The following is a 14,211-nucleotide window of genomic DNA, read 5'->3' on the forward strand; positions in this document are numbered from 1 at the left end:
GACAAGATTGACATGACACCCAGATCTAGACCAGTCATTTTATTAAACAAAAAAGGGGGAGAATGTAGGGCGCCCTCCTGTGGTGAACAACGGTACTGCTCATGCACAGGCTTTGCACCTGGCATCAGTTGGCAAGTAATATGCTAATGAGGGAGCAGTACCATGCTAATAAGATAACTCATGCTCCGCCAATCCCTGAAGGACAATTAGCATAGCCTCAACCTGCTGTCTATATAAGGCGAGCACTTGAGGTCCCCCTGTCCCTGTTTAAGAGAGCTGTACAGTAAACGCTTTGCTGCAGAAGGATCCTGGTGTCCGCGTGCGTTCTTGTTGGCAAGACGATAGCGTGGGACACACAGGTATAACGACCAAAAGCCGAGACACACCTTTGCATTTCCATTTTGACATTGGCCATCTGTGTCTCCACTTGCTGGGTTGTCAGGAGATTGCCTTTCATTTTGACTGAATCTCCTGTTTGCCTCTCTGCCACTTTAGGTCTGTCTCTTTTTTCTTCACTATCAATGTTTGTCTCCTTTTTGAATCTCCGTGTGACTACTCAATACTTCTTTTCTAAATAGGTAGACACGTACCTGGTTTTCTCCATGGCTTTTGTTCATATGACCTTGGATCCAAAGCACTATCACAGTTATAGACTAAGGCTGGGTGTCCATGTACCAGTGTACTTCCCCTTATAGAGAGAAATTCTACGAACTTTGACCCACTTTGCTCCTCATCTGGACACGCATATTATCTCTCTTTGTCTCTTTCTATCTCTTCTTTCTTCTTGCTCTTACCTGTGTGTGTTTCTATGCCTCTGGTGCATTATCACTAACATAATCATAACTCTATCATATACTCAAACACAAACACACAAACCCAGAAACACACACATGAACAAGCAAAACACACATACACACACACACACACACACAAACTAACACAGAGATACATTCACACAATTTAGACTGGTTTTATTTTATTGTTTGTTTGTTTTTACCTCTAATATCTCTCAGATTCAGAAAATCATGTAGATTGTGAGAACTTAGGGCTAGTCTTGCACGGAGATTTCAACTCGTGTTTACATACATGAGTAAGTATGACTCTATGTACCTATTCTTTGGTATGAAAACATAAATGTACCTTTGTGGATCAGTCTGTACAGTGTTGGTCCACTTATCCAACTGATATGCAATATGTACATTAATCAGTATCCATCATTCTCAAGAAATGTAAACACCAACACACTGAATAAAGTGGGAAGTAGATATTTATTGAATTGAGGCATGATTTACAACTTGACATGGGACAAGGGTTAAGGTTGGAAAATCTTCTCCAGAGGCAAGGTGAAAACTCCAGAAAAGGGTGCTGTGGAGTGTGTCTGGAGCTTGACAACCACAGTGTGTACTGTGCCAGTTCTTCCAGGAGAAAGAGTGTATGCCCAGTCCTTCAAAGTCCCAGGAGTGGCAGGTACTGTGACTGTGGAGAGCATCAGCAAGTCACTTTGTGTAGAACCTACGGCTGTAGTCCCTGAATGCCTTGGCCATGAGTGGAGCAGGTCTCTTAGGTGGCGCCTTTTTTGAGCCTATTGCTCGAGAGGGCAGGCAGGAAAGCTTCTGGGATCCTGGATGGGGAGGAGCCTCAGGAAGACTGTGGGAAGTTGGTACAGTATCAGCCCTTCTGGGTCCAGGGCTCTTGTGCTGGGTATGAAATAGACCAATGGGACCTCATATCATTTCAAAGTCTCTGCAAGCAAAGGACACTGTCATTAAGACCAAACAGCAGCCAACAGTTTGGGAGAAGATCTTTACCAATCCTACATGCAATAGATGCCCTATATCCAAAAGACTCAAAGAACTCAAATAGCTACACTCCAGAGATTTAAATAACTCTCTTTAAAATGGGGTGCAGATCTAAACAAGAATTCTCATCTGAGGAACATCTAATGTCTGATAAGGACCTACAGATATTTGCAACATCCATAGGCATCAGGGAAATGCAAATCTGCTAAAAAATAAAATAATATAAAAAAAAAACAAAAAAAAACTAGAAAAAAAAAAAGAAAAGAAAAGACCATAGAGATTCCGTAAGAGGGCAGTCAGAATGGCTGAGATCAAAAACTCAGATTATAACAGTTGCTGGTGAGGATGTGGAGAAGCCTAGACACACCCTCTAAAATAAGTGGCTCTCTAAGCTGGAACAACCACTCTGGAAATCAGTTGGGAGTTTCCTCAGAAAATTAGAGATTGAATTACCTGAGGCCCAAGCTATACCAATCCTAGAATACACCGAGATGATGTTCCAAACTTTGCAATGGACATTTGATCCACTATGTTCTTAGCAGCATTGATTAGAATACCCAGAAGCTGGAAAGATATCAGGTGTCCATCAACAGAGGAAGGGATAAAGAAAACGTGGGACATATTCAAAATTGAATAATTACTATGCTACTAACAAAAAGCAAATCATGACATTCTAGTGCAAATGGATGGAACAAGAAATTATCCTCAGGGAAGTAAACCAAACACACCCACAAACACACAAAGAAAACAAAACAAAACAAAACAAAACAAAAGCAAAAACCAATAGAAACAAACCAACAATAACCTCAATAACAACCACAACAAAACATAGTCTTCACTCCCTTAGAAATGGATAGTAGACCAAGCTTGGAGTAGCCAGGATATAGTCCATACAATACCAGAACCTTAAGAGGAAGGACTACCAAAGTGAGGATGTTTCAGTGCTTTTAGAAGGGGGAACCAACAATTTATTAGGAGGTGTAGTGAAAAATTCTGTGTGTCAAAGTGACATAAGCTTGCGTTATCCCAGAGAACAGAGACCCAGTTGAGGAAATGCCTCAGGAGACACAGGTGTAAGGCATTTCAACAACTAGGAACAACAAAGGAGGACACAGCTCAGTGTGAGTGGTATCATCTCTGGGGTGTTAGTCTTGGCTTCCCTAAGAGAGCAAACTGAGTAAGTTAGGGAACATAAGTCAGAAACAAACCTGTCACCAGGGCCACAGTATCAGCTTCTGCTTTCTGACCTGCTTGAGTTCGAGTCTTGACTTCCTTTGGTGCTGAATAAACACTTTCCTCCCCAACTCTTTTCTTGGTCATGATGTTTGTGTGGGAATAAAAACCCTAACTAAGATGGGAAAACTGGAAAACTCAGTGTAGGGAAATGGGAAAGCATGGTTGGATGGGCAGGCACTCACCTCGCTAGAACAAGAGGAAGACAAAATGGATAGGGGTCTTATTTGAAAAAAAAAGGCAGAACTGGATAATATTTGAAATGTATATATAATATATCCAATAAAAATGATTAAATAAAACGAACCAACACAAGATAGAAAAAGAAATAAAAACAGAAGGAAAGAAGAAATGATAGAAATAAGTAAAAAAAAAGGAACAGAAAGAGAGCATTAAAAGAAGAAAAGACAGATGGAATGAAGAAAGAAGTTACAAAGGAAGGGTGGAATAAAAGAAGGAAAAGGTTAGAAAGGAACAACTAGAATAACAAACAAAACAACAACAGGATGCAGTCTACTCTCCTCACAGTTTTCTGCACAATGCAAAACGTCATGGCAGCATTTTGACTAAGCTATTTGAGCCTTCATAGGGCAAGGATTTTTCCTGTGTAGGCCAACTTTCTTAAGCAACAAAGTGCTGCAAGCCTCTCTTGTCTTCTAATACCTTCCTTCTCCCCACATCTCCTGGCCATGGCTTTCCCCACAGGTACAAAGACCAAAAGCCAAGCCAGACCTTTGCATTTCCATTTTGACATTGGCCACCTGTGTCTCCACTTGCTGGGTTGTCAGGAGATTGCCCTTCATTTTGATTGAATCTCCTTCTGCTTGCCTCTCTGCCACTTTAGGTCTGTCTCTTTTTTCTTTACTATCAATGTTTATCTCCTTTTTGAAACTCTGTGTGACTACTCCATACTTCTTTTCTAAATAGGTAGACACGTACCTGGTTTTCTCCATGGCTTTTGTTCACATGACCTTGGACCCAAAGCACTATCACAGGTATGGACTAAGGCTGGGTGTCCGTGTACCAGTGCACTTCCCCTAATAGGAGAGAAAATCGGCAAACTTTGGCCCACTTTGCTCCTCATCTGGACATGCAGGTTATCTCTTTCTGTATCTTCTTTCTTCTTACTCGCATCTGTGTGTGTTTTAATGCCTCTTCTGCATTATCACTAAAATAATCATAACTCTAACATATACACGAACACAAACCCACAACTCACAAGACACACGCACGCACACACACACACACACACACACACAGTAACACACAGGCACAATCACTCGATTTAGACAGGTTTTATTTTATTTTGTTTTGTTTTTACCTTTAATATCTCTCAGATTCACTAAATCATCTAGATTGTGGGAATTGAGGGCTATTCTTCCACGGAGATTTCAACTCGTATTTACATACATGACTAAGTATGACTCTAAGACATATTGGATGGTATGATCACATGAATGTACCTTTGTGGAACTCTCTGTACAGAGTGAGTCCATTTATCCAACTGAAATGCAATATCTACATTAATCTGTATCCATCATTCTCAAGACATGTAAACACCAACACACTGAATAAATGGGGAGGTAGATATTTATTTACTTTGGAGCATGATTTACAACTTGCCATGGGACAAGGGTGTAGGTTGGAAAATCTTGTCCAGAGGCACAGTGAAAACTCCAGAAAAGGGTGCTGTGGAGTGTGTCTGGAGCTTGACAACCACAGTGTGTTCTGTGCCAGTTCTTCCAGGAGAAAGAGTGTATGCCCAGTCCTTCGAAGTCCCAGGAGTGGCAGGTACTGTGACTGTGGAGAGCATCAGCAAGTCACTTTGTGTAGAACCTACGGCTGTAGTCCCTGAATGCCTTGGCCATGAGTGGAGCAGGTCTCTTAGGTGGCGCCTTTTTTGGGCCTATTGCTCGAGAGGGCAGGCAGGAAAGCTTCTGGGATCCTGGATGGGTAGGAGCCTCAGGAAGACTGTGGGAAGTTGGTACAGTATCAGCCCTTCTGGGTCCAAGCTCCCCTTGTTGACCAGGGCTCTTGTGCTGGGTATGGAAGGAGGTCATGGTTGTCTGTCTTGCTTGCAGCCTCTTGGCCATTGAGTTTTGGATGCGGGCTCTGACGGCCTGAAGCCTCTCCTCTTGGGACTCCTGAAGACACAGGTGTGCAGAGGGCTTAGTCGAGCTCTGTCTTTGCTTGCTAGTCTGCGTCTGGCACTGTGTCTTCTCCTTGGACTGCCCAGGCTCAGTTTCTTCTTTGACCGATTGTCCGACAGTAGCATTCCTGATGACAGCCGGGGGCTTACCCAGGAGCCCTGGGTGGGATTCCTGAGGACAAGGGTCTGCTGGAAGACGCCCTGAATAGACTGGCGTTTTGTTGTTCTTTCTGAGATACCAGCCCCTAGGTGACGCTTCTCGATCCAGCTGAGAGGAAGAAGGCTGCGGGACACCATCCACAGCAAGGCAGGTTTGACCACAGCCCTGAGAATCTGGGCTAGCACAGTCAGCCGTGGGATTCTGCTCCTTGGATATTTGAGAATCACCTCGAGGAATCTTTGCGGGAGGCTCCCGAGCTTCCTCAAGCCAGGGGAGTTCACTCTTCCTCTTGCATGGTGGTGGGACCTGTAGAAGGAGATCAGCATTCAGAATTGAGGCAATCCAACACCCAACCTGTCCCAGTGGCTTCCTCCCACTCCCGGGGCCCTGATGAGTGTTGTTTCTGTGCCCCCCAATCACAAGCCACTTGTGTTTCTCTGACACAGGCCCTGGCTTTCTGGAGAGAGGCTTGGCTCCCTCATGATCAAAGGCCCCTCATGCTCAAAGGCTCCTCAAAGCTCGCACCCTGGATTCCTACCTGCCCTGGGTCCTGGACAGCTGGCTGCTGCTCAGAGCTCCTGTTTTCTGCTGGATCCAGGCTTGGACTCCTGGGCGTCTGTGGGTGAAAATCTCTGTTGGACTTGCAGCTAGGGCTCAGGCAATGGATCCAGCCTGGGTTGCATTTGCTGAGCCCAAAAAATACCTGTCCCCCAGCAACTCGGCTTACCTGGAATATTTGCTCCTGGTTTGTCTGTTCTAGACCAGTGCTCTGATGCGCTGTCCTGTGGCTCCTCAGCAATCCAAAGTCCAGGGAGTCTTGCTCTTGTTGGGGTCCCAGCACGAACCCCGGTGACCACTTGTCTACTAGGTCCTTAACAAAGGGGAGCAGGAGCTGCTGATTCTTCAACGTCTTTATGGTCTTTCTGAAGCCAATCTCTGCCAGGCTGTCGCACAGGATAGGCACAGAAGACAGTTTCTTCAGTGTTTTGTAGATCTTTCCTGGGTCGCTCTCTCGACACAGACAGTCCAGGATCTCCTGCAGGGCGCCTGCCTGAGAGCCTGGTTCCATGTCCACAGCCAAGGACACGAAGGGACACTCTTGGTTCGATCAGCACACTCGACCCAACTCGTCCGTGCCCTGCCTCTAGTGAGCTGGGTGCTGTCCTGAGCAGACCACAAGTTCAGAGAGAGGCCAACCGCCTAGTGCTCCTTTCCTCTCTTTGGTTTGCCATTTTATACCTGAGGCTGGCAGGTGGAACCTGGGCCACACCTCCTCCTCACTACGTCAGTTACTGACTGGTCCAATATGCAAATAGATGCATTCCTAGAGCCTTGTTCAAAGTGGCAGTCTAAGTAGGTCAAGGTCATACACATAAGACCAGATTGAATCAAAGTAATGGAAGAAAAACTGTGGGGAGGGTCGAATACATGGACACAGGGAAAGTATACTGAATAAAAGACCAATGGCTTCTGCTCTATGATCAAGAATAGACCAATGGGACCTCATATCATTTCAAAGTCTCTGCAAGCAAAGGACACTGTCATTAAGACCAAACAGCAGCCAACAGTTTGGGAGAAGATCTTTACCAATCCTACATACAATAGATGCCCTATATCCAAAAGACTCAAAGAACTCAAATAGTTACACTCCAGAGATTTAAATAACTCTCTTTAAAATGGGGTGCAGATCTAAACAAGAATTCTCATCTGAGAAACATCTAATGTCTGATAAGAACCTACAGATATTTGCAACATCCATAGGCATCAGGGAAATGCAAATCTGCAAAAAAATAAAATAATATAAAAAAAAACAAAAAAAACTAGAAAAAAAAAAAAAGAAAAGAAAAGACCACAGAGATTCCGTAAGAGGGCAGTCAGAATGGCTGAGATCAAAAACTCAGATTATAGCAGTTGCTGGTGAGGATGTGGAGAAGCCTAGACACACCTCTAAAATAAGTGGCTCTCTAAGCTGGAACAACCACTCTGGAAATCACTTGGGAGTTTCCTCAGAAAATTAGAGATTGAATTACCTGAGGCCCAAGCTATACCAATCCTAGAATACACCGAGAAGATGCTCCAAACTTTGCAATGGACATTTGATCCACTATGTTCATAGCAGCATTGACTAGAATACCCAGAAGCTGGAAAGACATCAGGTGTCCATCAACAGAGGAAGGGATAAAGAAAATGTGGGACATATTCAGAATTGAATAATTACTATGCTACTAACAAAAAGCAAATCATGACATTCTAGTGCAAATGGATGGAACAAGAAATTATCCTCAGGGAGGTAAACCAAACACACCCACAAACACACAAAGAAAACAAAATAAAACAAAACAAAACAAAAGCAAAAACCAATAGAAACAAACCAACAATAACCTCAATAACAACCACAACAAAACATAGTCTTCACTCCCTTAGAAATGGATAGTAGACCAAGCTTGGAGTAGCCAGGATATAGTCCATACAATACCAGAACCTTAAGAGGAAGGACTACCAAAGTGAGGATGTTTCAGTGCTTTTAGAAGGGGGAACCAACAATTTATTAGGAGGTGTAGTGAAAAATTCTGTGTGTCAAAGTGACATAAGCTTGCGTTATCCCAGAGAACAGAGACCCAGTTGAGGAAATGCCTCAGGAGACACAGGTGTAAGGCATTTCAACAACTAGGAACAACAAAGGAGGACACAGCTCAGTGTGAGTGGTATCATCTCTGGGGTGTTAGTCTTGGCTTCCCTAAGAGAGCAAACTGAGTAAGTTAGGGAACATAAGTCAGAAACAAACCTGTCACCAGGGCCACAGTATCAGCTTCTGCTTTCTGACCTGCTTGAGTTCGAGTCTTGACTTCCTTTGGTGCTGAATAAACCCTTTCCTCCCCAACTCTTTTCTTGGTCATGATGTTTGTGTGGGAATAAAAACCCTAACTAAGATGGGAAAACTGGAAAACTCAGTGTAGGGAAATGGGAAAGCATGGTTGGATGGGCAGGCACTCACCTCGCTAGAACAAGAGGAAGACAAAATGGATAGGGGTCTTATTTGAAAAAAAAAAGGCAGAACTGGATAATATTTGAAATGTATATATAATATATCCAATAAAAATGATTAAATAAAACGAACCAACACAAGATAGAAAAAGAAATAAAAACAGAAGGAAAGAAGAAATGATAGAAATAAGTAAAAAAAAAGGAACAGAAAGAGAGCATTAAAAGAAGAAAAGACAGATGGAATGAAGAAAGAAGTTACAAAGGAAGGGTGGAATAAAAGAAGGAAAAGGTTAGAAAGGAACAACTAGAATAACAAACAAAACAACAACAGGATGCAGTCTACTCTCCTCACAGTTTTCTGCACAATGCAAAACGTCATGGCAGCATTTTGACTAAGCTATTTGAGCCTTCATAGGGCAAGGATTTTTCCTGTGTAGGCCAACTTTCTTAAGCAACAAAGTGCTGCAAGCCTCTCTTGTCTTCTAATACCTTCCTTCTCCCCACATCTCCTGGCCATGGCTTTCCCCACAGGTACAAAGACCAAAAGCCAAGCCAGACCTTTGCATTTCCATTTTGACATTGGCCACCTGTGTCTCCACTTGCTGGGTTGTCAGGAGATTGCCCTTCATTTTGATTGAATCTCCTTCTGCTTGCCTCTCTGCCACTTTAGGTCTGTCTCTTTTTTCTTTACTATCAATGTTTATCTCCTTTTTGAAACTCTGTGTGACTACTCCATACTTCTTTTCTAAATAGGTAGACACGTACCTGGTTTTCTCCATGGCTTTTGTTCACATGACCTTGGACCCAAAGCACTATCACAGGTATGGACTAAGGCTGGGTGTCCGTGTACCAGTGCACTTCCCCTAATAGGAGAGAAAATCGGCAAACTTTGGCCCACTTTGCTCCTCATCTGGACATGCAGGTTATCTCTTTCTGTATCTTCTTTCTTCTTACTCTCATCTGTGTGTGTTTTAATGCCTCTTCTGCATTATCACTAAAATAATCATAACTCTAACATATACACGAACACAAACCCACACCTAACAAGACACACGCACACACACACACACACACACACACACACACACACACACACACACAGTAACACACAGGCACAATCACTCGATTTAGACAGGTTTTATTTTATTTTGTTTTGTTTTTACCTTTAATATCTCTCAGATTCACTAAATCATCTAGATTGTGGGAATTGAGGGCTATTCTTCCACGGAGATTTCAACTCGTATTTACATACATGACTAAGTATGACTCTAAGACATATTGGATGGTATGATCACATGAATGTACCTTTGTGGAACTCTCTGTACAGAGTGAGTCCATTTATCCAACTGAAATGCAATATCTACATTAATCTGTATCCATCATTCTCAAGACATGTAAACACCAACACACTGAATAAATGGGGAGGTAGATATTTATTTACTTTGGAGCATGATTTACAACTTGCCATGGGACAAGGGTGTAGGTTGGAAAATCTTGTCCAGAGGCACAGTGAAAACTCCAGAAATGGGTGCTGTGGAGTGTGTCTGGAGCTTGACAACCACAGTGTGTTCTGTGCCAGTTCTTCCAGGAGAAAGAGTGTATGCCCAGTCCTTCGAAGTCCCAGGAGTGGCAGGTACTGTGACTGTGGAGAGCATCAGCAAGTCACTTTGTGTAGAACCTACGGCTGTAGTCCCTGAATGCCTTGGCCATGAGTGGAGCAGGTCTCTTAGGTGGCGCCTTTTTTGGGCCTATTGCTCGAGAGGGCAGGCAGGAAAGCTTCTGGGATCCTGGATGGGTAGGAGCCTCAGGAAGACAGTGGGAAGTTGGTACAGTATCAGCCCTTCTGGGTCCAAGCTCCCCTTGTTGACCAGGGCTCTTGTGCTGGGTATGGAAGGAGGTCATGGTTGTCTGTCTTGCTTGCAGCCTCTTGGCCATTGAGTTTTGGATGCGGGCTCTGACGGCCTGAAGCCTCTCCTCTTGGGACTCCTGAAGACACAGGTGTGCAGAGGGCTTAGTCGAGCTCTGTCTTTGCTTGCTAGTCTGCGTCTGGCACTGTGTCTTCTCCTTGGACTGCCCAGGCTCAGTTTCTTCTTTGACCGATTGTCCGACAGTAGCATTCCTGATGACAGCCGGGGGCTTACCCAGGAGCCCTGGGTGGGATTCCTGAGGACAAGGGTCTGCTGGAAGACGCCCTGAATAGACTGGCGTTTTGTTGTTCTTTCTGAGATACCAGCCCCTAGGTGACGCTTCTCGATCCAGCTGAGAGGAAGAAGGCTGCGGGACACCATCCACAGCAAGGCAGGTTTGACCACAGCCCTGAGAATCTGGGCTAGCACAGTCAGCCGTGGGATTCTGCTCCTTGGATATTTGAGAATCACCTCGAGGAATCTTTGCGGGAGGCTCCCGAGCTTCCTCAAGCCAGGGGAGTTCACTCTTCCTCTTGCATGGTGGTGGGACCTGTAGAAGGAGATCAGCATTCAGAATTGAGGCAATCCAACACCCAACCTGTCCCAGTGGCTTCCTCCCACTCCCGGGGCCCTGATGAGTGTTGTTTCTGTGCCCCCCAATCACAAGCCACTTGTGTTTCTCTGACACAGGCCCTGGCTTTCTGGAGAGAGGCTTGGCTCCCTCATGATCAAAGGCCCCTCATGCTCAAAGGCTCCTCAAAGCTCGCACCCTGGATTCCTACCTGCCCTGGGTCCTGGACAGCTGGCTGCTGCTCAGAGCTCCTGTTTTCTGCTGGATCCAGGCTTGGACTCCTGGGCGTCTGTGGGTGAAAATCTCTGTTGGACTTGCAGCTAGGGCTCAGGCAATGGATCCAGCCTGGGTTGCATTTGCTGAGCCCAAAAAATACCTGTCCCCCAGCAACTCGGCTTACCTGGAATATTTGCTCCTGGTTTGTCTGTTCTAGACCAGTGCTCTGATGCGCTGTCCTGTGGCTCCTCAGCAATCCAAAGTCCAGGGAGTCTTGCTCTTGTTGGGGTCCCAGCACGAACCCCGGTGACCACTTGTCTACTAGGTCCTTAACAAAGGGGAGCAGGAGCTGCTGATTCTTCAACGTCTTTATGGTCTTTCTGAAGCCAATCTCTGCCAGGCTGTCGCACAGGATAGGCACAGAAGACAGTTTCTTCAGTGTTTTGTAGATCTTTCCTGGGTCGCTCTCTCGACACAGACAGTCCAGGATCTCCTGCAGGGCGCCTGCCTGAGAGCCTGGTTCCATGTCCACAGCCAAGGACACGAAGGGACACTCTTGGTTCGATCAGCACACTCGACCCAACTCGTCCGTGCCCTGCCTCTAGTGAGCTGGGTGCTGTCCTGAGCAGACCACAAGTTCAGAGAGAGGCCAACCGCCTAGTGCTCCTTTCCTCTCTTTGGTTTGCCATTTTATACCTGAGGCTGGCAGGTGGAACCTGGGCCACACCTCCTCCTCACTATGTCAGTTACTGACTGGTCCAATATGCAAATAGATGCATTCCTAGAGCCTTGTTCAAAGTGGCAGTCTAAGTAGGTCAAGGTCATACACATAAGACCAGATTGAATCAAAGTAATGGAAGAAAAACTGTGGGGAGGGTCGAATACATGGACACAGGGAAAGTATACTGAATAAAAGACCAATGGCTTCTGCTCTATGATCAAGAATAGACCAATGGGACCTCATATCATTTCAAAGTCTCTGCAAGCAAAGGACACTGTCATTAAGACCAAACAGCAGCCAACAGTTTGGGAGAAGATCTTTACCAATCCTACATACAATAGATGCCCTATATCCAAAAGATTCAAAGAACTCAAATAGTTACACTCCAGAGATTTAAATAACTCTCTTTAAAATGGGGTGCAGAGCTAAACAAGAATTCTCATCTGAGGAACATCTAATGTCTGATAAGAACCTACAGATATTTGCAACATCCATAGGCATCAGGGAAATGCAAATCTGCAAAAAAATAAAATAATATAAAAAAAAAAAACTAGAAAAAAAAAAAAAGAAAAGAAAAGACCACAGAGATTCCGTAAGAGGGCAGTCAGAATGGCTGAGATCAAAAACTCAGATTATAGCAGTTGCTGGTGAGGATGTGGAGAAGCCTAGACACACCCTCTAAAATAAGTGGCTCTCTAAGCTGGAACAACCACTCTGGAAATCAGTTGGGAGTTTCCTCAGAAAATTAGAGATTGAATTACCTGAGGCCCAAGCTATACCAATCCTAGAATACACCGAGAAGATGCTCCAAACTTTGCAATGGACATTTGATCCACTTTGTTCATTGCAGCATTGATTAGAATACCCAGAAGCTGGAAAGATATCAGGTGTCCATCAACAGAGGAAGGGATAAAGAAAACGTGGGACATATTCAGAATTGAATAATTACTATGCTACTAACAAAAAGCAAATCATGACATTCTAGTGCAAATGGATGGAACAAGAAATTATCCTCAGGGAGGTAAACCAAACACACCCACAAACACACAAAGAAAACAAAATAAAACAAAACAAAACAAAAGCAAAAACCAATAGAAACAAACCAACAATAACCTCAATAACAACCACAACAAAACATAGTCTTCACTCCCTTAGAAATGGATAGCAGACCAAGCTTGGAGTAGCCAGGATATAGTCCATACAATACCAGAACCTTAAGAGGAAGGACTACCAAAGTGAGGATGTTTCAGTGCTTTTAGAAGGGGGAACCAACAATTTATTAGGAGGTGTAGTGAAAAATTCTGTGTGTCAAAGTGACATAAGCTTGCGTTATCCCAGAGAACAGAGACCCAGTTGAGGAAATGCCTCAGGAGACACAGGTGTAAGGCATTTCAACAACTAGGAACAACAAAGGAGGACACAGCTCAGTGTGAGTGGTATCATCTCTGGGGTGTTAGTCTTGGCTTCCCTAAGAGAGCAAACTGAGTAAGTTAGGGAACATAAGTCAGAAACAAACCTGTCACCAGGGCCACAGTATCAGCTTCTGCTTTCTGACCTGCTTGAGTTCGAGTCTTGACTTCCTTTGGTGCTGAATAAACCCTTTCCTCCCCAACTCTTTTCTTGGTCATGATGTTTGTGTGGGAATAAAAACCCTAACTAAGATGGGAAAACTGGAAAACTCAGTGTAGGGAAATGGGAAAGCATGGTTGGATGGGCAGGCACTCACCTCGCTAGAACAAGAGGAAGACAAAATGGATAGGGGTCTTATTTGAAAAAAAAAAGGCAGAACTGGATAATATTTGAAATGTATATATAATATATCCAATAAAAATGATTAAATAAAACGAACCAACACAAGATAGAAAAAGAAATAAAAACAGAAGGAAAGAAGAAATGATAGAAATAAGTAAAAAAAAAGGAACAGAAAGAGAGCATTAAAAGAAGAAAAGACAGATGGAATGAAGAAAGAAGTTACAAAGGAAGGGTGGAATAAAAGAAGGAAAAGGTTAGAAAGGAACAACTAGAATAACAAACAAAACAACAACAGGATGCAGTCTACTCTCCTCACAGTTTTCTGCACAATGCAAAACGTCATGGCAGCATTTTGACTAAGCTATTTGAGCCTTCATAGGGCAAGGATTTTTCCTGTGTAGGCCAACTTTCTTAAGCAACAAAGTGCTGCAAGCCTCTCTTGTCTTCTAATACCTTCCTTCTCCCCACATCTCCTGGCCATGGCTTTCCCCACAGGTACAAAGACCAAAAGCCAAGCCAGACCTTTGCATTTCCATTTTGACATTGGCCACCTGTGTCTCCACTTGCTGGGTTGTCAGGAGATTGCCCTTCATTTTGATTGAATCTCCTTCTGCTTGCCTCTCTGCCACTTTAGGTCTGTCTCTTTTTTCTTTACTATCAATGTTTATCTCCTTTTTGAAACTCTGTGTGACTACTCCATACTTCTTTTCTAAATAGG

At 44.0% G+C, this 14,211-nt stretch overlaps 2 pseudogenes; both read right to left on the bottom strand.

The window, feature by feature from the left end:
* Window positions 1–4,644: 4,644 nt before the first annotated feature.
* LOC120093076 (elongin-A3 member D-like) lies at window positions 4,645–6,472 on the bottom strand (annotated as a pseudogene).
* Window positions 6,473–9,780: 3,308 nt separating this feature from the next.
* LOC148000396 (uncharacterized) lies at window positions 9,781–11,608 on the bottom strand (annotated as a pseudogene).
* Between the last annotated feature and the right edge of the window lie 2,603 nt (window positions 11,609–14,211).

Source organism: Rattus norvegicus, chromosome 16 (assembly GCF_021556685.1).
Source record: "Rattus norvegicus strain SHRSP/BbbUtx chromosome 16, alternate assembly SHRSP_T2T, whole genome shotgun sequence".
In the NCBI taxonomy this organism is placed as follows: domain Eukaryota; kingdom Metazoa; phylum Chordata; class Mammalia; order Rodentia; family Muridae; genus Rattus; species Rattus norvegicus.